The sequence below is a fragment of the Saccostrea cucullata genome, unplaced genomic scaffold (assembly GCF_032062105.1).
Source record: "Saccostrea cucullata isolate Sc308-1 unplaced genomic scaffold, CSIRO_AGI_Scuc_v1 ctg2689, whole genome shotgun sequence".
Taxonomy (NCBI): domain Eukaryota; kingdom Metazoa; phylum Mollusca; class Bivalvia; order Ostreida; family Ostreidae; genus Saccostrea; species Saccostrea cuccullata.
The window spans coordinates 27,038-38,686 of NW_026935358.1; the positions used below are offsets into that span (position 1 = coordinate 27,038).

Consider the following 11,649-nt stretch of genomic DNA (forward strand, 5'->3'; position numbering starts at 1 on the left):
CATCATACTGTAAAATCCTTCATTTCAAAACAAGACTAAAAGTATGTTTGTATGTGTACATTTTTTAATAGTCGCGGCATTTGACCATACATTGTACATACAATATAGATCGATCTTTATATCGGCATTCAGCTGTATTACAGGAAAACTGAAATATCTTAGATGAAATAAAAAGTGCGTGATTTATTAAACAAATAATACACATTTATTCATGATTTACTCCTGAACTTTTCTTACATGATATTCATATAAAGACTACCATATCAGTTCTGTTTGTTTTACTGTTTACGGCTAGAAATTCTGATTTACAAATAAAAGATGAGATCCGCTGATTTATAAGTTGTACCCATCAAATAGTTATAGAACCCTTTTATTTAAAAAAAAAATCCAGTCGTAATTTCCAGGTGTCATTTAGCCGTGAACTCAACGTGTACATATAGCAAAACAGGTTTTCATTTGCAATGCCCCCGGCGCCCGTAATCGCTGTTGTAAATGACCTTGATCACAGTTGAAAGGCGGAAAGAAGATTCCAATACATTTATAAGGGGTGTATCTGTGCATACATTTAACAACGAATTTAAACAAGAATAGAAAATAAAGCATTTAATTAAACTAACATTAGATTGAAAGCTACAACAAAAAATTAAAGACTGAACTGTCTAGTAATTTAATTTAACACACCCCCCCCCTCCCCTCGTTTATAAAGATATGGTCGTCAGTGCACATGAATTAAAATTATAAAATCCATTTTTGACAATAATGAGCAACAAGTTTTATGTATTTAAAGATATCAAATGACACATCGTTTCAAATGTAAAGACAAGAACAGAGTCCTGATATATTTTTGATTTAATTTAAAAGAAAAAGATTATTACCGGTATATCTTTTCTTTGAGATCAAACAAATATAAATCATACATTACCGTTTAATTTAATTTTGTTGTTCCATTTTTTTTTATTTTTACTCCTATAATATCACAAGCATAACTAATTCAATTATAAAATACTAATAGAATTTTACATCCTGGCCCATCGATAGCCATATTTAAAATGAAATGACTTCCGAATGAATCTTACACGATTCTTGCACGAAAGTCGCACGTTTATCACACGGTTCTTACACGAAAGTCGCACGTTTCTCACACGCTTTTCGCACGCTAGCTACACGGTTTGCACGAAACGCTTTGGAGCTTACACGAAACGCTGCACGGTTTACACGAAACGCTACACGGTTTGCACGAAACGCTGCACGGTTTACACGAAACGCTACACGGTTTGCACGAAACGGAAAGCGCACGAAACCCACACGCTTTTTTGGGGTAGTAGCACGTCTCAGGGTCTGTAATTGTGTGAAATGACTGAAATCTCTTTAGTCTGCGGGTAGAAAATTATATCAATTTCTTGAACTCTCACTACTAGTATATTTTGAGTATGCTTCGACAAATTTCTGTGGTGATTTGGAGACTGCCTAAATAAATACCTAGTAGAAAAATGAAGTACTTCTACAATATTCAGTCATTACAAGCAAACCTCATATTGATGCACTTTGCATCTTACATATACATCACTTTCTCTTAGCAGACGGAGAAGACTGCCAGAGGGAAGAGGAATTCGACACATCCCAAAATGATGAAGTTCCATCCCAACAGCCAGACGGTGCGTGTCTGAAAACATAATAGATCAAATAAATTTCGGTCATTAAAATAAATCTTGTATAAAAACATTTTTTTTTATATAATGTACAGGCTCAGATGTGGAAACTTCCAAATTCACTGAAAATCAGGATAATGGTATGTAAATAAATGAATTATTATACAATTATGGATATTCGGTGTAGGTCAATATGTGGTTATAAGGACTCATGGCAATTGATATTGAACGAAGACACAGAAAGTGATGGCAACCAAGACTGCGAGGTCTCTACGCAGCACTGTTAAGGCCTACTATGAGAAATCAACGGAAAATGTAGGTGCAAAAAGGGGGATATCATTTTAAATTAAATTTATTTCAATTAAGCTTTTTTATTATCACAGAACGTTAATACCTATAGAAATAGCATAGTATTACCCACTCTGTACTGTATGAAGTTTAGTCCCATCGATGGACAGTCAAGTGATGAATGCATAGTACGTGTACTGAATGTAGGTCATTAACAAATTTCCATATCGCAAGGGCATACCCTAGTTGAAATTAAAAATTCAAACTATTAATTGTTTCTGCATACTTTGTAGTTTCTGAAAAGTGCTGCTGCTTTGAATAGAATTCGCGTTTTAATAGTTAAATTTTCAAGTAAATAGGCCAATGTCAAAAAATATTAGACTTTTACCAAATATTTTGTGTACTTATGAAATCACGCCTTCGATTTAAAGAAAGCAGCAGCACTTTTCCAGTTAAGGATAATATCCTTTATCTATATTCAAAAAATGATTAAGATCTATGCAGTGTATGCCCTTGCGAAAGTACGATTTTATGGTGCATCTCGATGTAAAATATACGTAACCTGTACATAAAAACACGACATAATTAATAAAATACATTCTCTTGATAGTAAATGAATTATCACACTAAACAAAAGACATACATTGGTATTAATCGACTATTCAAAACCTGAAAATAATATTCCGTTTAATAATAAAACGCATTTTTCATTGTTAAAAAATTCCTCAATCTGCCTCTCACAGTACATGAAATACGTCATGTTTACCAAAATGACGTCATATATACAAGTTCATCGCAATCAGTGCTTTGTTTAAAACCAGCTACACGGGATTTACCTAGCAACTTTTTTTAAAGCATTGATAGGTTTTATTGTTGTTTATTATGCTAATACAGTTAAAAGTTGCAAATAATTTCATTTTCAGGTATTATGAGAAATACATAAAAGTCATATTTTTGTGTGACGTCACAGTTAACTTTTCCCGTATAAATTAGGCCCCGCCCCCTAATTCAAGCCTTAACAATGCTGCGTATCATGGTCCGTGTCTTCAATCAATATCACCGGCCATGAGTCCTTATAACCACATATTGACCCTTCAGTGAAGTCCATAATAGTTATATTTATACTCACTCAAAGTTAGTGCACTGACACGAGTCAGTTCTAACTATTAAACAGATTTGGCTGTCATTACATCACACAAGTCTCAATAGTTTAAAACATGATTTATATATTATGACGTCATGTTCAATGTAACTTCAGTGCAACCGAACAATGTGTTGTACAATATTATTTTCTGCCAATGTACTTTCTCGATGATATCACAAAAGGAGGAATATCACATGAAGTCCTTTCAGCCAATGAAAATTACAAAAATAATCTTATATAATATTTTCCAGTATTTCTCAGTGTGATAAACAGATAAAAAAAACTGAAATATTCTACAACTTACCTTCTCATAGGAAATGGAGAAAATGGCCAGAAGCAGGATGAGGAGGACAATAATGGTGATGATGTGCAATCTCTGCTGCCAAATGATGGTACGTGTCTAAAAAAAAATGTACTATGTCATGTAAAAATTCTGACATGATGAAAAAAACATTTCATAACCTCTGTACACTTTTTCTGTACAGATTCAGATGGGAATTAAATATTTTCCAAATTTCTTTCATTGTGATATTTAGATACAAAATTTCAATATTTTTCATAAATCTTAAATTGAAATATTCTACAACTTACCTTCTCATAGGAAATGGAGAAAATGGCCAGAAGCAGGAAGAGGAGGACAATAATGTTGATGATGTTCAATTTCTGCTGCCAAATGCTGGTACGTGTCTAAAAAAAATGTACTATGTCATGTAAAAATCCTGACATGGATCAAAAAAGAGATTTATAGTCATTGTACACTTTTCTGTACAGATTCAGATGGGACAACTTTCAAATCAACTACAAACGAGAATTTCTGTAGGAGATTGCATGTCTACTCTTTCAAAAAAAAAATTGAGATAATTTATAAAAATTTCTTTTAAATGTTAGAAGCAAAGAAAAGATGCAAAGCAACAGTGAATCAACAATTCAATCCTGATCTTCTGAAGGGTGGGTATTTTAATACCAATTTGCTGCACTAATGCTTGAGGCCATCAATTGCGCATTAACAGATGTGAAAGTATGTTTTAATTGATAGAAAAACATGTTTTAAACTAGGGATTTCAACGAATATTCGCGTATACTCCACAATCATTTGATGATACCAACTATCGATAAAAATTTCTTTAGTCGGTTATTCGTTAAAAATGTGTTTTTTCAAAGTAATTTCGATTTCAAGGCAATAATCGTGTATTTGCCCATTTCATTTATTTACATATTTTTTTTAAAAAATAGAAACTGTTATCAAGGTTATGTGAAACAGAACTTGTATTCTGCGGTGTAACATTAAACACGATGTATCATACGCCGAATCAGTCAAACATGTACAGTCTTTAAGTGAAATTTTCCTCAAGCAAGTTCTAAGCGAAAAATGCCAAAAAAAAAAGCAGATTAGGAAAGAAAATCAAGCATGTGTATCGATGATTGTCTAACTCTTACTGTTTTAAATGGAGAAGGCGATTGTTTTGTTTTGTAGATTCAAACTAAGTTCTGATATGATACAACTATTCAGAAAGAATATTAATTAAACAGCTACATGTAATACAAAATTGTAAATACAGTATTAGGCGGAATATTAGAATGGAAATAACAATTTTCTCACTTGGTATTTGAGACTGTTTATGCGGACTTAAAATGATCGCAAACACAAATTTGGACTCTTAAACCAGCAATAACAGTCATAAATACCAAAAAAGAAGATAGCAAATCTTAAACTTATTAAAACCTGTACCTTTTACCAATACAGTCCTTACCTAAATTCAACAGGTAATAGAGACTTCAAGAAATCACTGGTCAGCACCAGGATGAGGAAGGGCTAAGTGGTCATCAGGCACCAGAAGGTTGTATTTGTAGTATTGGGAAGAAGATGCTGGATATTGACCACCAGTTGATGTCAAGTGTCTACAATAAAAGGATATTTAAAATTTTGTTTTCACAATTAAGGGAAATCAATTTGTTTGCTGTAGTATAAGTATAGAATCCCACATGATGTGTAGTTGGATATTATTTTTTATCCAATGAGTTGTATGCACCCCCCTCCCCCCCCCCCCCCCCCCCAAGCCTTAGCAAGGCTCATATCATCTGGATAAAAGGTTCAATATGGGATTAAGTCCAATACTTCCATTTCTTAATGAGCTTTCATTGTGTTATTTTTCCCTCTTTAGCAATTGACATATATCTCCATTGTGCACTAGGAAATCATAAATATAATTGCAAATAAGTAGTGATTTCAATTAACATGATTAATAGTCAATGTTTCCATTGTTACCTCACTGTCAATATACAATTACCTTCACTTAATCAATCAAAGGATACCAATCAGCCAAAGAAGAGAACCATTACATTGGTACTTTTACATATATCTAAAACAGAAACAGACATATTATTATTATGATTATTTAGATGATACCTAACATTCAGCTTAAGTATTTTTTATTGTCAAAATGAATTGGAAATCATTGTATTTCATAAATTAATTCCCTTTATTTCATATTTTTAGCATTAATCAGTTCCAAACGAAAAAGATTTTGCGAGGAAAATTTACATACAGGTACGTAAGCAAGGTGGAAAAATCTGCATTTATACATTTTTTAGGATTATGGAATTTAAAATTTTAAAGACTTGGTTTTTAAAAAAAATCACTTAATTTAAAGGTCACAATGACCTTAAAATAGGTCATGACATCCTTCTATCCAAGATGGATAAATTGTCCAAGTTTGATGATTGTAAGTCTAATAATTTTCTAGTTATGAGCCAAACAAAATCACAAAATAAAAAAGAAAAAACACCTGTAGAATGCAGAAAAATCATCCAATCATGATAAAAATACCAGGTGCACACCTTCATATTGTGTATAATAAGTGTATAAATTTTCAGACAAATCCACCCAACAGTTTCTAAAAACGGTCCGGACAAAATCTTGTCTACAGACAGACGGACGGACAGACATGGTGATTCCAAAATCCCCCTCTAAACTTCGTTTGCGGGGGTAAAATAAATGGAATGCCTTAGTTTAATACATGTAATAGACTTTGAACTGGTTGAAAAAAAAACCCACAAAATTATTCTTCCCTTGCACTTGGCTATGATATCTGTCATGTAAGAATATATCAATGACGTGATGACTATGAACATGCATTATTAATAGATTCTGAACGAAAGAAATGCAGAAAACAACTTTTTAAGACCAGCGAGAGGGAAAAAAATGTTGATCAGAGCAGTCGTATAGGTCAGTTTTTCTTCTCCATATTAAGCATTTAAATACCTTTTAAAACTTTCATTCTTCGTGCCATTTGAAAGTCTCATGGTTCATTTCATTTAATTTCAGCCAAGAGGTATGGAACTGATGACTTGGTCCAAATGTTGTTTGGAAAATGTAAAGAGGTGGAGGAATATCTAAAATATAAACGTTTAACAGCTGTTGACAGACCATTCAGCCAACAATATAAGACATCTCTTGCTAGAGTACAAACTAAAGTCAGTAAACTCCACAGAAAGTTATAGAATTCTCAGCAAGAAAATGATAAAAAGCATATCCAGACTGCTAAATTGCTGTTAAAACACTGGGGCATTTATGTTTTTTAAAGTTTTAGATTCTGATAAAATCCAATGTGAAATGCATATTAAGTGGTGATATTACTTGTACTTTTAAGTAATTTCACAAATAGAGGAATTTCAATATAAATTTGATTATTCCTATGATAGATATTTTTCAAAGGGGTTTTCATAAAAAATCATTATCAAAGTAATGAGTAAATGATACATGTAATCAACATCAATCATTGTCCTTTACAATTTGTGCTTTGTGTAGGATATTTGAAAAGAATTTGAAAAGAATAAATTATTGGGAATGGCTGCAACCCAAAATATTTAGAAAGGGTAAGTGGGGGGTATGTCCAAGGACCCCACTTGTAAAATTCCCAATCTATAATTATATTGCATACATGTGTAATGCTTTTGTTTCTATAATCTATCCCCCAATTTGATTCATTCATTTCTAGACCATTAAGGCATTATTAAGATGTTTTGATTGATCATGTTCATATACTCGAACAGAAGTATTACTTTTTTTTGAAAGGTGCATACATTGAAAATTATGGATTCCAACATTTATTTCTCCATGATTCTGATATATTACCTCATCAATGTAGTTTAAATGTTTGTAAGATGTAATAAATAAATAAATAACGTCTTATAATTCTTTGTATGTTCTTTTGTGAAAAGTTGGAAATTGCATAACATATCATAGGATTTTCTGGGGACACATAAGCATGTAGAGAGTATGATGAATGTGGGTGAACATATACTGCAACAAAAAAATGAATTACAAGGGCTAGGCAATAGGTAGAATGACATCCCGGTCGAACGACACCTAAGCCCGTGGCAACCAAAACATCGTCCCAGGCAAAATTTTGTTAGAAAAATTAAACTATGGTCTGAATTGACATTATTATTTAATTAATTAATTCGTCTTTCTAACAATATATAAACAATTTTCATTCTAAAATTCAAACTGTGAAGGGGTGAGGGGCCTATCACATCATTTTTTAAATATCTCTCTTTTGGAAATGCACAGTATAAATGGTGAGTAAATATAAATATTTACATTTGCAACTGTTTTCCTTTATATAACACTATACTGAAAAAGAATGCGTATCTATAACTGTATAAATACATGTACGGGGTCAAGAGGTCAGAGATGTGCGTTTGGATAATCGTTTGACGTAATTTCTCAGTGACGTCATAAAGGGTTGAGGCGCGATGAGTAGATTACATACTTGCCGTTGAGTTTAAAAAATGATGCATTTCTCACCCTAAAAGTCAAAATCAGGCAAATATAAAGTATGAATAAGTCACAAATGTAAATATAAGTAATAAGGTATCATTTTAAAACATTTATCGGGCTTTAAATACGGGTTGGTAAGAGATTAAATTCAACAAAAAGCCCTTTTGGTTTTATGGAATTTGATCTCGTGACCAACCCGTATTTATATCCCGATAGATGTTTAAAAATCCAAAAAAAAAACATGTTGTCTAGTAAGGCCATCATAAATAAATTGCTAGATTCTCATCTGAACTTTTTTTAAAAGTCGAGGCAGGTTGGCAGCTTTATTCTAAATATATATATAAATATATTTTCTCAGTTTTGCATATTTTTTATTGACCTGTTTAGTCAGTGTTATTTTATCTACAATACTCGAATAAAAGTCATAGTAAAGAACTTTAAAGGTTCAATTATCCCTTACTTCACATCATCACCAATCTTTTTCAACCCATGACCTTAATGACCCTTGTTTAAAATATATAAACATGTATTATAGGAATTACCATCTTTTCAGCTGTCAAAATGATGTCCACTTTCACAGGATTTAAAACCAAAGTAGAATGGTAGATGAATACCGATCCCGATTAGAATTAAGACAAAGAAAAACAGAAATAAAAAAAATGAGGCGGGGGTATAAAATTGGGGTGGGCAGGGATGAGAATTAAGGAATATTTTTATTATGGTCTTATGGAATCTATCGGACTGTCACCCTGATGAAATTTTGGAGATCACTGGCATACAATAGTTCGGTGTCCAGTCAACTCGTACACAAATGATGATGTACACAAACCAGTCGTACAAAAAAGTCAACTCATATACAAACCAGAAGTCAACTCGTACACAAAACTTTTGTCATTCCTACATAGGTTTTCATATAGTGTCAAGTCAACACATACACAAAGATTTTTCTTGTACATTTCAATCTATTTTATAAATGCTTCTGATTTTAATTGATTTGCCCATAATTAAATTTGATGTGTCAATGTAGATAAAATGTTCTATCGGTACCGAGGCACAGTTAGATTATTCTAGATTGTGAAACATTTTAAAAATTGCCTTCTTTCACAATGTTCATGCAAATAATATATTATGTACTATTCATGTAGATTTGAATATAATCAGATGCATAAATATTTTGTTTATTATTATATCTACTGTAGAAAGTTAGAAATTTTAGGACTCCGTAACATATGTATATAGTTGTATATAGTGTAGATTGTAAATATGATCGAGATACCTAACAACGTAATATTTTAATGGAATATCGCATTTATAATTGCATGAAATTTCCAAAACAAACCTTATCAAATTGAAATAAAAAGATACCGCGCTTGTGTTGGTTTAACAATAATTGTTTGAATTCCTGACCATGCTCAACAATTCTGCTTAGAATTTCATATTTTATTTAATAATAATCAGCTCTACTTAGGATATTGCTTTTTGCTTTTTGCAAAATACTTTTTTATGTTGAAATGGTTAAACTGTTTAGGTTTTTTCTTTCAGTTCATTATTTCTTTCATCATGATCATGGTAACATAAAAACAGTATACCCCCCCCCCCCCCGAAAAAAAATGAATATAAACTATCCAGATTTGTTACAGCATCTCATGGGCATGGCATTTTATGTGCAGATCAATATATATTACTTAAAAATGATTAATTCTATTAATCCTGAAGTCAGTACTAGTGCAACAAAAAATATAAGACCACATGACCAAAGCCACATGGTTTACTCCGCAACTTTGTAAAAGCTATTTGTCTTCTCCTGATCTGCTCAAAACACCTAAAAGAGAAAAATAAAGCTTAAATCATATCAACTTACTATTAACTTTTCCTTTCGTCACCCCGAACGGCATTTCTGCTTCGTTTTCTGTCCTCTCTCCTCACGCACCTGCCCGTTGGAAAATCATCGATGTCTAGACTGACAAGAGTGTTGGCGACACGGATTGGTAAATATGAGGGATTGAGCACGCGCGAGAATATAATTGAAAACAAGCAAAAGAAGCATATTTTAAACATATAAGGAGGAAAACATAATGCATATGTCTTATCTTTCAAAAAAATATAAATAGCAAACCTTTAATTTGAAACATATTGGCGATTTGACGTTCGTTCAATGGAAAGTGCAAGAGCAGAAGTAAGTCATTATGACGTCACAGATAGAGAAAAGATTTCGCGGAATTTTTTCCTGATCAAATATCTCTGGGAAACCTTAACTATACTGCGGAACTCAAGTGTTGCCCGTATCGAATTAAGATAAATAAAGCCCTTAATTACATTCGAATAAATTATTATTCCCCATCTCACAGAAAATATTGATTAAAATATTGCAGAATTACCGAGTAATTGCATATATTTATATTAAATAACAGACTTCATGCCTCCTTCCTGACCGTAATAAAAGAATTTATGTAGCCGCAAGACTTTGCTATCTAAAAACAAGAAGTTTTATTAAACTGGAATTTTTATAACATACACCTTTGATTAGTATCTGTACAATATGAAAAAAAAGAAACCTCTAAGACATAAAAGAGTAAGTACTTGTTTGAATCATGTCCCCGGGGGTACATGTAGGGCAGAGCCACAGGTAGTGTATATTCAGGTTTCTTCAAATCATGACCCCTGGGGGTAGGGCGGGTCCACAATGGCCGACCAAAGTTTTATATAGAAATATATATAGGAAAAAATCTTCTTCTCAAGAGTAGCAAAGCCATAATTAATCGTATCTATATGGATGAATCCTCAGGTAGTGTAGATTTAAGTTTCTTCAAATCAAGACCCACGGGGGTAGGGCGGGGCAAAACTTTTGAAAATAAACTTTTCAATAGTAAACCAATTTCTACGTTTTCCTAGCCACAATGCTCGGATGAGCGAGTTGGCCCATGGGCCTTTTGTTTTAAAATCCAAGAGGCATAAATCTGTCAGTAATTGTTTGAAAAAATCAAAGTATTGAAAGCACTCATGGGAGTTGAACACGGTGTAAATAAAATCTTTGATCGGGAGGTTAAGTGAGTGAACAATATTTCATGTATAAATTATTATTATGTCTGTATTTTCAAATACAGACAACTGTTTCAAATTTTTGAATTGGAACAATCTCTATCGAGAAAGACATTCAGAGACATTGAATAGCAAAAAAATGCATGGGCCATAATGCTTGCCTACCTACATTAGTCCTTTTTCATACCCCCTGCTTGAAAAGCGGTAGGGAATTTATGAATCATGATATCTGTCCATCTGTTTGTTACACTTTAGGTATACCCATCTCTTATCCACAACTCCTGTAACACCACTGAACAAACTTTTCATAGAATCTTTATTACATATTGCCGTTGTGCTTCTATTACTTTTTCATCCTACACATATTTTGGGTTTCCCATTGCAAAACATGCACACTGCCATTATATTCATATTTAGAGGCGGTTGATTATTTATATCACTGCTCACAGTCTTCAAATTTGTATTATTTTTTTCCTTTACACCTTTACTCATGTGTTATGAAAATTTCAGTTTCGCAGGAATAATATCAATGTTGATAAAATGTGTATTTTAACACAGCTTCCTTTTAAGAGCTAACAGGTTTGTTATATAAAACTTCTCAGTGGATAAAAATATATTTCAATTACACGAACATTATACCTGGAGTACGTAAGAACTTAGTCTTTTTTAATATTATGAAGAAAAGAGCAATACCAAGTTAAAAACAAATATTTATTGACAAAACATAAAAACAGTGGTGTATGCGA

The 11,649-nt window shown here is 32.4% G+C and overlaps 2 long non-coding RNA genes across 2 annotated transcripts; one reads left to right on the plus strand and one right to left on the minus strand.

The window, feature by feature from the left end:
* Positions 1-1,381: 1,381 nt before the first annotated feature.
* LOC134242561 (uncharacterized) lies at positions 1,382-6,475 on the minus strand. The gene is made up of 6 exons (XR_009986880.1): positions 6,344-6,475; positions 5,370-5,441; positions 4,833-4,980; positions 3,673-3,768; positions 3,386-3,481; positions 1,382-1,663 (listed from the first exon to the last, which is right to left on the minus strand). It is a non-coding gene; the product is annotated as an uncharacterized LOC134242561 (long non-coding RNA).
* LOC134242562 (uncharacterized) lies at positions 5,291-6,466 on the plus strand. Its single transcript, XR_009986881.1, has 3 exons — positions 5,291-5,629; positions 6,227-6,307; positions 6,407-6,466. It is a non-coding gene; the product is annotated as an uncharacterized LOC134242562 (long non-coding RNA).
* Positions 6,476-11,649: the final 5,174 nt, after the last annotated feature.